This window comes from Triticum aestivum, chromosome 5A (genome assembly GCF_018294505.1).
Source record: "Triticum aestivum cultivar Chinese Spring chromosome 5A, IWGSC CS RefSeq v2.1, whole genome shotgun sequence".
Lineage (NCBI taxonomy): Eukaryota > Viridiplantae > Streptophyta > Magnoliopsida > Poales > Poaceae > Triticum > Triticum aestivum.
Genome location: NC_057806.1, coordinates 359,489,692 through 359,506,833, shown reverse-complemented (window position 1 = coordinate 359,506,833; position 17,142 = coordinate 359,489,692).

Sequence of the window (17,142 nt, the reverse complement as noted above, 5' to 3'; positions counted from 1 at the left end):
ATTTCTCGTTCTTCTTTTTGCTTGTTGGGAGCTTTCCCGTGTAAATAGTTTTGCTTCTTTTCTTTGGGGGTCGAGAGGAGAAGACCATGATTAAAATGTTGAGTGGCTCTCATATGCATTATTGTTGATCTAACAAAGAGCCCATATTACCTTGTCTTCTCTCTTGAAATGAATGCTGGCAGATTCTAGCTTAGTCCAATGCATGTGCACTATTATTATTTTCCACACTATTCGGTCGTGGAAGTGAAAGGCAATAATGATGATTATAGGATGAAATTATTGAGATGAGAAAAGCTGGTATGAACTCAACCTATCTTGTTTTTGTAAATATGATTAGTTCATCATTCCTGATTCATCCTATTATGAATCAACATGTTTGCAATGACAATTAGAGATTATAGTTTCTTATGCCATGCTTAATTAGCTAGGAGCTTATAATGGTTTACCTTGCTTGTCAACATGCTATTAAAATGGTTGTGATGTGGTATGATAGGGCGGTATCCTCTTTTGAACAATTCGAGTGGCTTGACTTGGCACGTGTTCACGCATGTAGTTGAAACAAAATCAACATAGCCTCTACGATATTTATGTTCATGGTGCATTATATCCTACTCATGCTTGCATTCGGTGTTGATTAATTTTAATGCATGTTCATGACTATTGTCGCTCTCTAGCTGGTCGCTACCCAATCTTTTTCTATCCTTCACTTGTACTAAGCGGGAATACTGCTTGTGCATCCAATTCCATAAACCCCAAAGTTATTCCATATGAGTCTACCATACCTACCTATATACGGTATCTACCTACCATTCCAAGTAAATTTGTATGTGCCAAACTCTAAACCTTCAAATAAACATTCTATTTTGTATGCTCGAATAGCTCATGTATCAACTAGGGTTGTCTATATCTTCCATGCTAGGTGGGTTATTCTCAAGAGGAGTGGACTCCGCTCCTCACTCGCGAGAAAAGGGCTGGTCACCGGGATGCCCAGTCCCCTGCTTTATGCAAATCAAATCAAAATAACTGCAAAGAAAACTCCCCCGGGACTCTTGTTAGTTAGAGGCACTCGTTGTTTCGAGCAAGCCATGGATTGATGCTTGTTGGTGGAGGGCGAGTATAAACTTTACCATTCTGTTTGGGAACCGCCTATAATGTGTGTAGCATGGAAGATATCGAGATCTCTCGGTTGTTATGTTGACAATGAAAGTATACCGCTCAAAATATTATTCATATCTATTTCAAAACCGAGCTCTGGCACCTCTACAAATCCCTGCTTCCCTCTGCGAAGGGCCTATCTATTTACTTTTATGTTGAGTCATCACCCTCTTATTAAAAAGCACCAGTTGGAGAGCACCGCTGTCATTTGCATCCATTACTGTTAGTTTACATTGAGTATGACTTGACTGGATCTCTTTTACCATGAATTACAATGTCTAGTCAGTCCTTGATCTTTAAAGGTCCTCTGCATTTATGTTTTGCGGTCTCAAAAAGGGCTAGCGAGATACCATCTTGTCATATCATATCATGATTGTTTTGAGAAAGTGTTGTCATCCGAGATTTATTATTATTGCTCGCTAGTTGATTATGCCATTGATATGAGTAAACATGAGACCTAAATGTTATTGTGAATATGGTTAGTTCATAATCTTTGCTAAAAACCTGAATACTGGCTTTACATATTTACAACAACAATAGCAAACCGAGTTTGTAAACGTTTTTCTTTATCACTTTCAGTTTATCAACTGAATTGCTTGAGTACAAGCAAAGGTTTAATCTTGGGGGAGTTGATACGTCTCCGTCGTATCTACTTTTCCAAACAGTTTTGCCCTTGTTTTGGACTCTAACTTGCATGATTTGAATGGAACTAACCCGGACTGACGTTGTTTTCAGTAGAATTGCCATGGTGTTATTTTTGTGTAGAAATAAAAGTTCTCAGAATGACGTGAAAATCAACGGAGAATTTTTTTGGAATATATAAAATATACTGGAAGAAAGATCCACGTCAGGGGGGCCTCCACCTGTCCACGAGGGTGGGGGCGCGCCCTACCCCTTGGGCGTGCCCCCTGCCTCATGGGCCCCCTGATGCTCTACCGACCTCAACCCTGACTCTATATATTCACTTTCGGGGTGAAAAAAACCATAAAGAAGAATTCATCGCGTTTTACGATACGGAGCCGCCGCCAAGCCCTAAACTCTCTTGAGAGGGCTGATCTGGAGTTCGTTCAGGGCTCCGGAGAGGGGAATCCGTCGCCATCGTCATCATCAACCTTCCTCCATCACCAAGTTCATGATTCTCACCGCCATGTGTGAGTAATTCCATCGTAGGCTTGCTGGACGGTGATGGGTTGGATGAGATTTATCATGTAATCGAGTTAGTTTTGTTAGGGTTTGATCCCTAGTATCCACTATGTTCTGAGATTGATGTTGCTATGACTTTGCTATGCTTAATGCTTGTCACTGGGGCCCGAGTGTCATGATTTTAGATCTGAACCTATTATGGTTTCATCAATATATGAGAGCTCTTGATCCTATCTTGCAAGTCTATAGTCACCTACTATGTGTTATGATCCGGCAACCCCGAAGTGACAATAATCGGGACCACTCCCGGTGATGACCGTAGTTTGAGGAGTTCATGTATTCACTATGTGTTAATGCTTTGGCCCGGTACTCTATTAAAAGGAGGCCTTAATATCCCTTAATTTCCAATAGGACCCCGCTGCCACGAGAGGGTAGGACAAAAGATGTCATGCAAGTTCTTTTCCATAAGCACGTGTGACTATATTCGGAATATATGCCTACATTACATTGATGAACTGGAGCAAGTTCTATGTCACCCTAGGTTATAACTGTTACATGATCGACCGCATCTGGCATAATTCTCCATCACCGATCCAATGCCTACGAGCTTTTCATATATTGTTCTTCGCTTATTTACTTTTCCGTTGCTACTGTTACCATCACTATAAAACCCAAAAATATTTCTTTTTCTACCGTTACCTTTTGCCACCGTTACCACTACTATCATATTACTTTGCTACTAAATACCTTGCTGCAGATATTAAGTTTCCAGGTGTGGTTGAATTGACAACTCAGTTGCTAATACTTGAGAATATTCTTTGGCTCCCCTTGTGTCGAATCAATAAATTTGGGTTGAATAATACTCTACCCTCGAAAACTGTCGTGATCCCCTATACTTGTGGGTTATCAAGGTGGAATAAAATGGTGGTTGTGGAGAAGACAAAAAAGGAGAAGATAGTCTCACATCAACTAGGCGTATCAACGGGCTATGGAGATGCCCATCAATAGATATTAATGTGAGTGAGTAGGGATTGCCATGCAACGGATGCACTAGAGCTATAAGTGTATGAAATCTCAACAAAAGAAACTAAGTGCGTGTGCATACAAATTGCTTTCTCACGAAGACCTAGGGCATTTTCAGGAAGCCCATCATTGGAATATACAAGCCAAGTTCTATAATGTAAAATTCCCATTAGTATATGGTTGTGACAACATAGGAGACTATCTATCATGAAGATCATGGAACTACTTTGAAGCACAAGTGTGGTAAAAGGATAGTAACATTGTCCCTTCTCTCTTTTTCTCTCATTTCATTTTTTATTTGGGCATTTCCCCTTTTTTATGGCCTCTTTTTTTTATTTTCGTCCGGAGTCTCATCCTGACTTGTGGGGGAATCATAGTCTCCATCTTCCTTTGCTCACTTGGGACAATGCTCTAATAATGATGATCATCACACTTTTATTTACTTACAACTCAAAAACTAAACTCGATACTAGAACAAAATATGACTCTATGTGAATGCCTCCGGCAGTGTACCGGGATATGAAATGACTCATGAGTGACATGTATGAAAGAATTATAAAGGTGGCTTTGCCACAAATACGATGTCAACTACATGATCATGCAAAGCAATATGACAATGATGTAACGTGTCATAACAAACAGAACGGTGGTAAGTTGCATGGCAATATATCTCGGAATGGCTATGGAAATGCCATAATAGGTAGGTATGGTGGCTATTTTGAGGAAGGTATATGGTGGGTGTATGGTACCGGCGAAAGGTGTGTGGTATTAGAGAGGCAAGCAATGGTGGAAGGGTGGGAGTGTGTATAATCGATGGACTCAACATTAGTCATAAAGAACTCACATACTTATTGCAAAAATCTATTAGTTATCAAAATAAAGTACTACGCGCATGCTCCTAGGGGGATATATTGGTAGGAAAAGACCATCGCTCGTCCCCGACCGCCACTCATAAGGAAGACAATCAATAAATAAATCATGCTCCAACTTCATCACATAACGGTTCACCATACGTGCATGCTACGAGAATCACAAACTTTAGAACGAGTATTTCTCAAATTCACAACTACTCAACTAGCATGACTCTAATATCACCATCTTCATATCTCAAAATAATTATCAAGTATCAAACTTCTCATAGTATTCAATGCACTTTTTATGAAAGTTTTTATTATACCCATCTTGGATGCCTATCATATTAGGACTAATTTTATAGCCAAAGCAAATTACCATGTTGTTCTAAAAGACTCTCAAAATAATATAAGTTAAGCATGAGAGATCAATAATTTCTATAAAATAAAACCACCACCGTGCTCTTAAGGATATAAGTGAAGCACTAGAGCAAAATTATCTAGCTCAAAAGATATAAGTGAAGCACTAGAGCAAAATTATCTAGCTCAAAAGATATAAGTGAAGCACATAGAGTATTCTAATAAATTCTGATTCATGTGTGTCTCTCCAAAAGGTGTGCACAACAAGGATGATTGTGGTAAACTAAAAAGCAAAGACTCAAATCATACAAGATGCTCCAAGCAAAACACATATCATGTGGTGAATAAAAATATAGCCTCAAGTAAAGTTACCGATGGACGAAGATGAAAGAGGGGATGCCTTTCGGGGCATCCCCAAGCTTAGGCTTTTGGTTGTCCTTGAATTTTACCCTTGGACATCCCCAAGCTTAGGCTGTTGCCACTCCTTATTCCAAAATCCATCAAATCTTTACCCAAAACTTGAAAACTTCACAACACAAAACTCAACAGAAAATCTCATGAACTCCGTTAGTATAAGAAAACAAACCACCACTTCAAGGTACTGTAATGAACTCATTATTTATTTATATTGGTGTTAAATCTACTTTATTCCAATTTCTCTATGGTTCATACCCCCCGATACTAGCCATAGATTCATCAAAATAAGCAAACAACACACGAAAAACAGAATCTGTCAAAAACAGAACAGTCTGTAGTAATATGTAGGTTTAGAATACTTATGTAACCCCAAAAATTCTTAAATAAATTGTTGGACGTGAGTAATTTGTCTATTAATCATATTCAAAAATAATCAACCTAATTTCACTCTCCAGTAAAAAATGGCAGCAAATCTCGTGAGCGCTAAAGTTTCTGTTTTTTACAGCAAGATCGCAAAGACTTCCCCCAAGTCTTCCCAAAGGTTCTACTTGGCACAAACACTAATTAAAAACATAAAAACACATATAAACAGAATCTAGATTAATTATTTATTACTAAACAGGAACAAAAAATAAAATTGGGTTGCCTCCAACAAGCGCTATTGTTTAACGCCCCTAGCTACGCATAAAAACAAGAACAGATGTAGGTATTGTCATCTTTGGTATGCAATCCATAAGTGGCTATCATAATAGATTCATAAGGTAATTTAATTTTCTTTCTAGGGAAGTGTTTCATGCCCTTCCTTAATGGAAACTGAAATCTAATATTTCCTTCTTTCATATCAATAATTGCACCAATCGTTTTAAGGAAAGGTTTACCAAGAATAATAGGACAAGTAGGATTGCAATCTATATCAAGAACAATGAAATCTACGGGCACATAATTCCTATTTGCAACAATAAGAACATCATTAATCCTTCCCATAGGTTTCTTAATGGTGGAATCCGCAAGATGCAAATTTAAAGAACAATCATCAAGTTTTTGGAATCATGGAAACACCAGCACCCAAATCACATAAAGCATAGCATTCATGATCTCTAATTTTAATTTTAATAGTAGGTTCCCACTCATCATAAAGTTTTCTAGGGATAGAAACTTCTAATTCAAGTTTTTCTTCATAATATTGCATTAAAGCATCAATGATATGTTTGGTAAAAGCTTTATTTTGACTATAAGCATGAGGAGAATTTAGCATGGATTGCAACAAGGAAATACAAGCTATCAAAGAGCAATTATCATAATTAAATTCCTTGAAATCCAAAATAGTGGGTTCATTGCTATGTAAAGTTTTGACCTCTTCAATCCCACTTTTAACAATTTTTGCATCAAGATCTAAAAACTTAGAATCATTGGGATGCCTTTTAGCGAAAGTTGACTCATCTCCAGTCCCATCATTATCAAGATTCATATTGCAAAACAAAGATTTAATAGGGGACACATCAATCACTTTTATATCTTCATCCTTATTATCGTGAAAACTAGAAGAACACACTTTTATAAAGCAATCTTTTTTTGCACGCATCCTAGCAGTTCTTTCTTTGCACTCGTCAATGGAAATTCTCATAGATTTGAGAGACTCATTGATATCATGCTTAGGTGGAATAGATCTAAGTTTCAAAGGATCAACATCAAGAGAAATTCTATCCACGTTCCTAGCCAACTCATCAATCTTAGGAAATTTTTCTTCAAGCAAAGCATTGAAATTCTTTTGCAAAATCATAAATTCTTTAACACTCGTCTCAAAGTCAGAGGGCATCTTATTAAAATTTCCATAAGAGTTTTTGTAGGAATTACCATAATTATTAGAGGAATTACTAGGAAAAGGCCTAGGATTAAAGTTTCCTCTATACGTGTTGTTACCAAAATTGTTCCTACCAACAAAAATTCACATCCATAAATTCATTATTATTCTCAATCAAAGTAGACAAAGGCATATCATTAGGATCAGAATAAACACTCTTATTAGCAAAAAAAATCATAAGTTCATCCATCTTTCCACTCAAAACATTAATTTCTTCTATAGCATGAACCTTTTTACTAGTAGATCTTTCGGTGTGCCATTGAGAATAATTAACCATAATATTATCTAGGAGTTTAGTAGCTTCTCCTAAAGTGATTTCCATAAAAGTGCCTCCCGCGGCCGAATGTAAAAGATTTCTAGAAGCAAAATTCAATCCAGCATAAAAAAATTGTATGATCATCCATAAGTTTAATCCATGAGTAGGGCAATTACGTATCATTAATTTCATAATATCTTTTGCTTAAAATTCATAATATCGTTTCTAAGAGAGATGATCTGAGCGGGAGGAAAATACTTAGAGATAAAATCATCTTTGCACTTATTCCATGAATCAATACTATTTTTAGGCAAAGACGAAAACCAAGTTTTAGCACGATCTCTAAGAGAAAACGGAAATAGCTTCAATTTAAAAATATCATTATCCACATCTTTCTTCTTTTGCATATCACACAAATCAACAAAGCGGTTTAGACGGGTAGCGGCATCTTCACTAGGAAGGCCAGAAAACGGATCTTTCATAAAAAGATTCAACAAAGTAGTATTAATTTCACAAGATTCGGCATCAGTACGAGGAGCAATCGGAGTGCTAATAAAATCATTATTGTTGGTATTGGAAAAATCACACAATTTAGTATTGTCTTGAGCCATCGTGACAAACAATCCAACACACAAGCACACAAGAAGCAAGCAAAAAGAGGCGAACGGAAAAGAGGCGAATAAAACGACAAGGGTGAACTGGGGGAGAGGAAAACGAGAGACAAATGGCAAATAATGTAATGCGAGGGATAAGAGTTTGTGATGGGTACTTGATATGTCTTAACTTGTGTGTAGATCTCCCCGGCAACGGTGCCAGAAATGGCTTGTTGACGGGAGATCAAATCTTGACTTGACTTGGTGCAACCTCCCCGGCAACGGCGCTAGAAATCCTTCTTGCTACCTCTTGAGCATGCGTTGGTTTTCCCTTGAAGAGGAAAGGGCAATGCAGCAAAGTAGCGCAAGTATTTCCCTCAGTTTTTGAGAACCAAGGTATCAACCAGTAGGAGGTAACATGCAAGTCCCTAGTACTTGCACAAACAAATAAGAACCTCGCAACCAACGCAATAAAGGGGTTGCCAATCCCTTCATGGTCACTAACAAAGTGAGATCTGATAGAGATAATAAGATAAATATTTTTGGTATTTTTATTGTATAGATTGGAAAATAAAGATTGCAAAATAAACAATGAGAGAAATAGCAAGTTGATAGGAAAATAATGTGATGGAAGATAGACCCGGGGGCCATAGGTTTCACTAGTGGCTTCTCTCAAGATAGCAAATTCTACGGTGGGTGAACAAATTACTGTCGAGCAATTGATAGAAAAGCGCATAGTTATGAGAATATCTAGGCATAATCATGTATATAGGCATCACGTCCGCGACAAGTAGACCGAAACGATTCTGCATCTACTACTATTACTCCACACATCGACCACTATCCAGCATGCATCTAGAGTATTAAGTTCATAAGAATATAGTAACGCATTAGGCAAGATGACATGATGTAGAGGGATAAACTCCAGCAATATGATATAAACCCCACCTTTTTATCCTCGATGGCAACAATACAATATGTGCCTTACTGCCCCTGCTGTCACTGGGAAAGGACACCGCAAGATTGAACCCAAAGCTAAGCACTTCTCCCATTGCAAGAAAGATCAATCTAGTAGGCCAAACCAAAGTGATAATTCAAAGAGACTTGCAAAGATATTAAATCATGCATAAAAGAATTCAGAGAAGAATCAAATATTGTTCATAGATAATCTTGATCATAAACCCACAATTCATCGGATCTCGACAAACACACCGCAAAAAGAATTATATCAAATAGATCTCCAAGAGAATCAAGGAGAACTTTGTATTGAGATCCAAAGAGAGAGAAGAAGCCATCTACCTAATAACTATGGACCCGAAGGTATGCGGTAAACTACTCACACATCATCTGAGAGGCTATGGCGTTGATGTAGAAGCCCGCTGTGATCGATTCCACCTCCGGCGAAGCGCCGGAAAAGGCCCCAAGATGGGATCTCACGGGTACAGAAGGTTGCGGCGGTGGAAATAGGGTTTTGTGGTGCTCTCGGATGTTTTCAAGGTATATGGGTATATATAGGAGGAAGAAGTAGGTCGGTGGAGCGGCAAGGGGACCACAAGGGTGGGGGCGCGCTTGCCCCCCTGGGTGCACCCTCCCGCCTCGTGGCCTCCTCGCTTCTTTCTTGATGTCCACTCCAAGTCTCCTAGATCACGTTTGTTCCAAAAATAACTCTCCCGAAGGTTTCATTCCGTTTGGATTCCGCTTGATATTCCTTTTCTGCGAAACACTGAAATAGGCAAAAAAACAGCAATTTGCACTGGGCCTTTGGTTAGTAGGTTAGTCCCAAAAAATAATATAAAAAGGTATATTAAAGCCCATTAAACATCCAAAATAGATAATATAATAGCATGGAACAATCAAAAATTATAGATACATTGGAGACGTATCACATAGCAATGAGAGGGGAGAGTGTTATCCACGTACCCTCGTAGACTATAAGCGGAAGCGTTCTGATAACGCGGTTGATGTAGTCGTACATGTTCACGATCGACCGATCCTAGTATCGAAAGTACGACACCTCCGCGATCTGCACACGTTCGGCTCATTGACGTCCCATGAACTCACGATCCAGCAGAGTGTTGAGGGAGAGCTTCGTCAGCACGAAGGTGTGATGACGGTGATGATGATGCTACCGGAACAGGGCTTCGCCTAAGCACCACTACAATATGACCGAGGTGGATTATGGTGGAGGGGGGCACCGCACACGGCTGGAAACAATCAACTTGTGTGTTCTAGGGTACCCCCTGCCCCCGTATATAAAGGAGCAAGGGGGAGGCCGGCCGGCCCTTGGGGCGCGCCAGGAGAGGAGTCCTCCTCCTAGTAGGAGTAGGACTCCCCTTTCCTACTCCTACTAGGAGGGGGAAAGGAAGGAGGAGAGGGAGAAGGAAAGGGGGGCGTCGCCCCCCCCCCCTTCCCTAGTCCAATTCGGACCAGAGGGGGAGGGCGCGCGGCCTGCCCTGGCCGGCCCTCTCTCTCTCCACTAAGGCCCATGTGGCCCATTAGTTCTCCGGGGGGGTCCGGTAACCCTCCGGTACTCCGGTTTTCTCTGAAATCACCCAAAACACTTCCGGTGTCAGAATATAGCCGTCCAATATATCAATCTTTATGTATCGACCATTTCGAGACTCCTCGCCATGTCTGTGATCACATCCGGGACTCCGAACTACCTTCGGTACATCAAAACACATAAACTCATAATACCAATTGTCATCGAACGTTTAAGCGTGCGGACCCTACAGGTTCGAGAACTATGTAGACATGACCGAGACACGTCTCCGGTCAATAACCAATAGCGGAACCTGGATGTTCATATTGGCTCCCACATATTCTACGAAGATCTTCATCGGTCAAACCGCATAACGATATGCGTTGTTCCCTTTGTCATCGGTATGTTACTTGCCCGAGATTCGATCGTCGGTATCTCAATACCTAGTTCAATCTCGTTACCGGCAAGTCTCTTTACTCGTACTGTAATGCATCATCCCACAACTAACTCACTAGTCACATTGCTTGCAAGGCTTATAGTGATGTGCATTACCGAGAGGGCCCAGAGATACCTCTCCGACAATCAGAGTGACAAATCCTAATGTCAATCTATGCCAACTCAACAAAAACCATCGGAGACACCTGTAGAGCACCTTTATAATCACCCAGTTATGTTGTGACATTTGGTAGCACACAAAGTGTTCTTCCGGTATTCGGGAGTTGCATGATCTCATAGTCATAGGAACATGTATAAGTTATAGAGAAAGCAATAGCAACAAACTAAACGATCATCGTGCTAAGCTAACGGATGGGTCTTGTCAATCACATCATTCTCTAATGATGTGATACTGTTAATCAAATGACAACTCATGTCTATGGTTAGGAAACATAAACATCATTGATTCAACGAGCTAGTCAAGTAGAGGCAAACTAGTGACACTCTGTTTGTCTATATATTCACACATGTACTAAGTTTCCGGTTAACACATTTCTACCATGAATAATAAACAATTATCATGATGTAAGGAAATATAAATAACAACTTTATTATTGCCTCTAGGGCATATTTCCTTCAGTCTTCCACTTGCACTAGAGTCAATAATCTAGATTACATTGTAATGATTCTAACACCCATGGAGTATTGGTGCTGATCATGTTTTGCTCATGAGAGAGGCTTAGTCAACGGGTCTGCAACATTCAGATCCTTATGTATCTTGCAAATCTCTATGTCTCCCTCCTTGACTTGATCGCGGATGGAATTGAAGCATCTCTTGATGTGCTTAGTTCTCTTGTGAAATCTGGATTCCTTTGCCAAGGCAATTGCACCAGTATTGTCACAAAATATTTTCATTGGACCCGATGCACTAGGTATGACACCTAGATCGGATATGAACTCCTTCATCCAGACTCCTTCATTTGCTGCTTCCGAAGCACCTATGTACTCCTCTTCACACGTAGATCCTGCCATGACGCTCTGCTTGGAACTGCACCAACTGACAGCTCCACCATTTAATGAAAACATGTATCCGGTTTGTGACTTAGAGTCATCTGGATCAGTGTCATGGCACACCGAACTATCGAGTAGCCATAAGCTTTGCTCTGCCAGGTGTTCAAAACATCTAGCGTTGCTCCTGCAGCGGGTTTGTCATCTAGCGGTGCTTCCACGATGTAATTCTTATGTGTAGCAATGAGGATAATCCTCAAGTTACGGACCCAGTCCGTGTAGTTGCTACCATCATCTTTCAACTTAGCTTTCTCTAGGAACGCATTAAAATTTAACGGAACAACAGCATGGGCCATCTATCTACAACAACATAGACATGCAAAAGACTATCAAGTACTAAGTTCATGATAAATTAAAGTTCAATTAATCAAATTACTTAAGAACTTCCACTTAGATAGACATCTCTCTAATCATCTAAGTGATCACGTGATCTATATCAACTAAACCATGTTCGATCATCACGTGAGATGGAGTAGTTTTCAATGGTGAACATCACTATGTTGATCATATCTACTATATGATTCATGCTCGACCTTTCAGTCTCGGTGTTCTGAGGCCATATCTGCATATGCTAGGCTCGTCAAGTTTAACCCGAGTATTCTGCGTGTGCAAAACTGGCTTGCATCCGTTGTATGTGAACGTAGAGCTTATCACACCCGATCATCACGTGGTGTCTCGGCACGGCAAACTGTAGCAACGGTGCATACTCAGGGATAACACTTATACCTTGAAATTTAGTGAGAGATCATCTTATAATGCTACCATCGAACTAAGCAAAATAAGATGCATAAAGGATAAACATCACATGCAATCAATATAAGTGATATGATATGGCCATCATCATCTTGTGCCTTTGATCTCCATCTCCAAAGCACCGTCATGATCATCATCGTCACCGGCTTGACACCTTGATCTCCATCGGAGCATCGTTGTCGTCTCGCCAACTATTGCTTCTACGACTATCGCTACCGCTTAGTGATAAAGTAAAGCAATTACATGGCGATTGCATTTCATACAATAAAGCGACAACCATATGGCTCATGCCAGTTGCTGATAACTTCGTTACAAAACATGATCATCGCATACAATAAAATTTAGCATCATGTCTTGACCATATCACATCACAACATGCCCTGCAAAAACAAGTTAGACGTCATCTACTTTGTTGTTGCAAGTTTTACGTGGCTGCTACGGGCTGAGCAAGAACCATTCTTACCTACGCATCAAAAACCACAACGCAGTATAGTGATTGCTTTTTGATCTTCAGAAAGAACTTTGTTCATTGAATTCGATTCAACTAAAGTTGGAGAAACTGACACCCACCAGCCACCTGTGTGCGAAGCACGTCGGTACAACCAGTCTTGTGTAAGCGTACGCGTAATGTCGGTCTGGGCTGCTTCATCCAACAATACCGCCGAATCAAGAATCAACTAGTGACGGCAAGCAATATGTATATACCCACTCCCACAACTGCTTTGTGTTCTACTCATGCATATAACATCTACGCATAAACCTGGCTCGGATGCCACTATTGGGGAACGCAGTAATTTCAAAAAAAATCCTATGCACATGCAAGATCATGGTGATGCATAGCAACGAGAGGGGAGAGTGTTGTCCATGTACCCTCATAGACCCTAAGCGGAAGCGTTATGATAACGCGGTTGATGTAGTTGTACGTCTTCACGATCGACCGATCCTAGTACCAAAGTATGGCACCTCCACGATCTGCACACGTTCAGCTCGGTGACGTCCCACAAACTCACGATCCAGCAGAGTGTCGAGGGAGAGCTTCGTCAGCATGACGGTGTGATGATGGTGATGATGATGCTACCGGAACAGGGCTTCACCTAAGCACCGCTACGATATGACCGAGGTGGATTATGGTGGAGGGGGGCACCGCACATGGCTGGAAACAATCTACGTGTGTGTTCTAGGTTGCCCCATGTCCTTGTATATAAAGGAGCAAGGGGGAGGCCGACCGTCCCTTGGGGCGCGCCAGGAGAGGAGTCCTGCTCCTAGTAGGAGTAGGACTCCCCTTTCCTACTCCTACTAGGAGGGGGAAAGAAAGGAGGAGAGGGAGAAGGAAAGGGGGGCGCCGCCCCCCCCCCCCTTCCCTAGTCCAATTCAGACCAGAGGGGGAGGGGCACGCGGCCTGCCCTGGCCAGCCCTCTCTCTCCACTAAGGCCCATGTGGCCCATTAGTTCTCCCGGGGGGGGGTTCCGGTAACCCTCTAGTACTCCGGTTTTCACTGAAATCACCCGGAACACTTCCGGTGTCCGAATATAGCCGTCCAATATATCAATCTTTATGTCTCGACCATTTCGAGACTCCTCGCCATGTTCGTGATCACATCCGGGACTCCGAACTACCTTCGGTACATCAAAACACATAAACTCATAATACCGATCGTCACCGAACGTTTAAGCATGCGGACCCTACGGGTTCGAGAACTATGTAGACAAGACCGAGACACGTCTCCGGTCAATAACCAATAGTGGAACCTGGATGTTCTTATTGGATCCCACATATTCTACGAAGATCGTCATCGGTCAAACTGCATAACGATATACATTGTTCGCTTTGTCGTCGGTATGTTACTTGCCTGAGATTCGATCGTCGGTATCTCAATACCTAGTTCAATCTCGTTACTGGCAAGTCTCTTTACTCGTTCCGTAATGCATCATCCTGAAACTAACTCATTAGTCACATTTCTTGCAAGGCTTATAGTGATGTGCATTACCGAGAGGGACCAGAGATACCTCTCCGACAATCGGAGTGACAAATCCTAATTTCGATCTATGCCAACTCAACAAACACCTTCGGAGACACCTCTAGAGCACCTTTATAATCACCCAGTTACGTTGTGACGTTTGGTAGCACACAAAGTGTTCTTCCGGTATTCGGGAGTTGCATGATCTCATAGTCATAGGAACATGTATAAGTTATGGAGAAAGCAATAGTAACAAACTAAACGATCATCGTGCTAAGCTAATGGATGGGTCTTGTCAATCACATCATTCTCTAATGATTTGATCCCGTTAATCAAATGACAACTCATGTCTATGGTTAGGAAACATAACCATCATTGATTGAATGAGTTGGTCAAGTAGAGGCAAACTAGTGACACTTTGTTTGTCTATATATTTGCACATGTACTAAGTTTCCGGTTAATACAGTCCTATCATGAATAATAAACATTTATCATGATATAAGGAAATATAAATAACAACTTTATTATTGCCTCTAGGGCATATTTCCTTCACAGCTAGCATAGCAAACATAGTAGTGAGATCGAAGGTGACAGTCATCTTGCCTGAAATCCCGCAAGGAAGAAGAACGAGTCCATGAAGAAGATGAAGCCACGTAGTCGAACAAATCCTCACAAACGCAACGAAACATGAACTATCGAGAAGGAGCACAACCAGAAAGAAGCAAACAACATGGTAAACCAACAAGCATAAACATGACATGATGCACATTCAACTATGATGCATGTCCGGTTTAATGAGGCATGGCATGGCAAGGTGCAACAAACAATACTACAAGTTAAGTGGAGCTCAATATTCAACGAGTTGCATATTGATGAAACACCACATCAATTGTATAGTTCTCTCCCGTTTAATCTACTCAAAAAAATTAAATGTTGTTAAACATGGAAAGAGGTGAAGCATAAGCAAACTAACTATTTAGGCAAGTTTAAATGAGGCCGGAAATAACAAACAACAATTCCGGAAAATCCCCATGTGCATATTTTGGTTATGGTACTGTTCTGCCCTAAACACAATTTTAGAGTTATTAAACATGCAAACTATTGCCACCATGTTAAACTTTTCTACCCCCATTTACATATAAAGATTGTTAAATTTGGAGCTACGGTTATTTAGTTATGAATTAATCCATTTTAACATGCTATTTATGCAAATTAATGCAAACAACAATTTAAAATTTTCAAACATGGATGAAAGTTGGATATTGTGAAACTACATGAAAATCTGAGCAAGATGTATGTATGACATGTTTCAATCTGATGCACGATTATTTAAATATGAGCAAAGCAATTAAATGGCATTTCTGCAATTATCCAATAACTGGAAAAAATAACTAAATGCACAGGCAGAGAAAAAAACATGCACGGGCCCGAAGCATCACAGTGTCGTGGCCCAGAAATGGAATTGGCCCAAGCGGCTGAATGTGTGCGTGTGTGCAGGCAAAGAAAGGCCCAAGCGGCTGAATGTGTGCGTGTGTGTAGGCAAAGAAAATAAAAATAGAGGGGAAAAGGGATAACTAGGTTTCGAACCCAAGATCTCCTCGATGACACCGAGCGGGTCAACCAGCCAGGCCAGCACAGTGTTTGTGAACAAAAAAGCATTCCATGGAATAAGAACACTCCAAAATGCTAAAGCCCTAGCCATGGAAGCACGGGGATCTCGCTGGTGTTGCCAGTGAGCAAACGAGGCGATGCTAGGGGCCGCAGAGCTGCTGCGGGGTGCGGGTTTGAACAAAGGAGCTTCTGCAGGATGCAGCCTTGTTCGCATGTGTGTAGGCCAAGCTGCTGCCCGTGGCCATGGCGGCCATGGATGCCCGGTGATGCTTCCTGCGACGGGAGCAAGCAGCTGCTGCGGGTGCAGCAGATCACCGGCGGGGGTGCGGAAACTGACAAGGGTTCCCGTGGTGACGTGCGCGAGCAAGCGTGTGCAAGGCGATGCATGCGGGAACTCGAGGACGAGCTCGTACTCGTCTCAGTTGCGGCAGCGGCAGGAACGGGCTGGGCCATGAGGCGAGGGGCGAGTGGCCACGGGTGCTGCGAGCGACGCGGTGCGTGGATGCCCGTGTGTGGATGCATGCAAAGGTGAGGCGTGAAGAGGCTAGAACATGAGCTTGGGCTCGCTGCCATGGTCGTCCATGGCGGACACAGCCTCGGACACGACGGGATCGGCAGCCACAGCGACAAAATCGAACCAGAGAGGGGCCGGCAGGAACAGCTGCTCACCGAGGGGGTGCTGCTGAAGTTGTACGAGGTTGTAGGTGAACGGGGACGGCGAGAAGACGCAGGGGAGGAAGAGGACGTCGAGGGACTTGGTGATCCTTGGGCGTGGCTTGGCGCCTGAATGGAACCGTGAAGGCGTGGCGGTGCTCGGAGCCGTGAGGATGGAGGTCGGCGGAGCTGCTATGCCGGAGGGAAGCTCATGGCCTTGCCGGCTATGGCTCCTGGAAGCAGCGGGGCCGGGTGCAAGTGGGGATTTTGTGGAGAGGCGGTGGCCCAGAGGGAAGAGAGGGGAGGATAGAAACCCTAGGGAGAGACCCTAGGCGGCTTTATAGGAGGGGGCCCGGCGTCGGGGCTTGCCCTTGTGGCCATGTATGCTCCTCCTCTATTTTACTGTGAGGGGGATGTGGTGAGAGGAGGAAGAAAAGGGAGAAGGGAATGGTCGTTGTAGGTGGGCTCAGCGCGGGTGACCAGCGTGGCAAGCTGGAATCACCAATAGAGGGGGAGAGACATG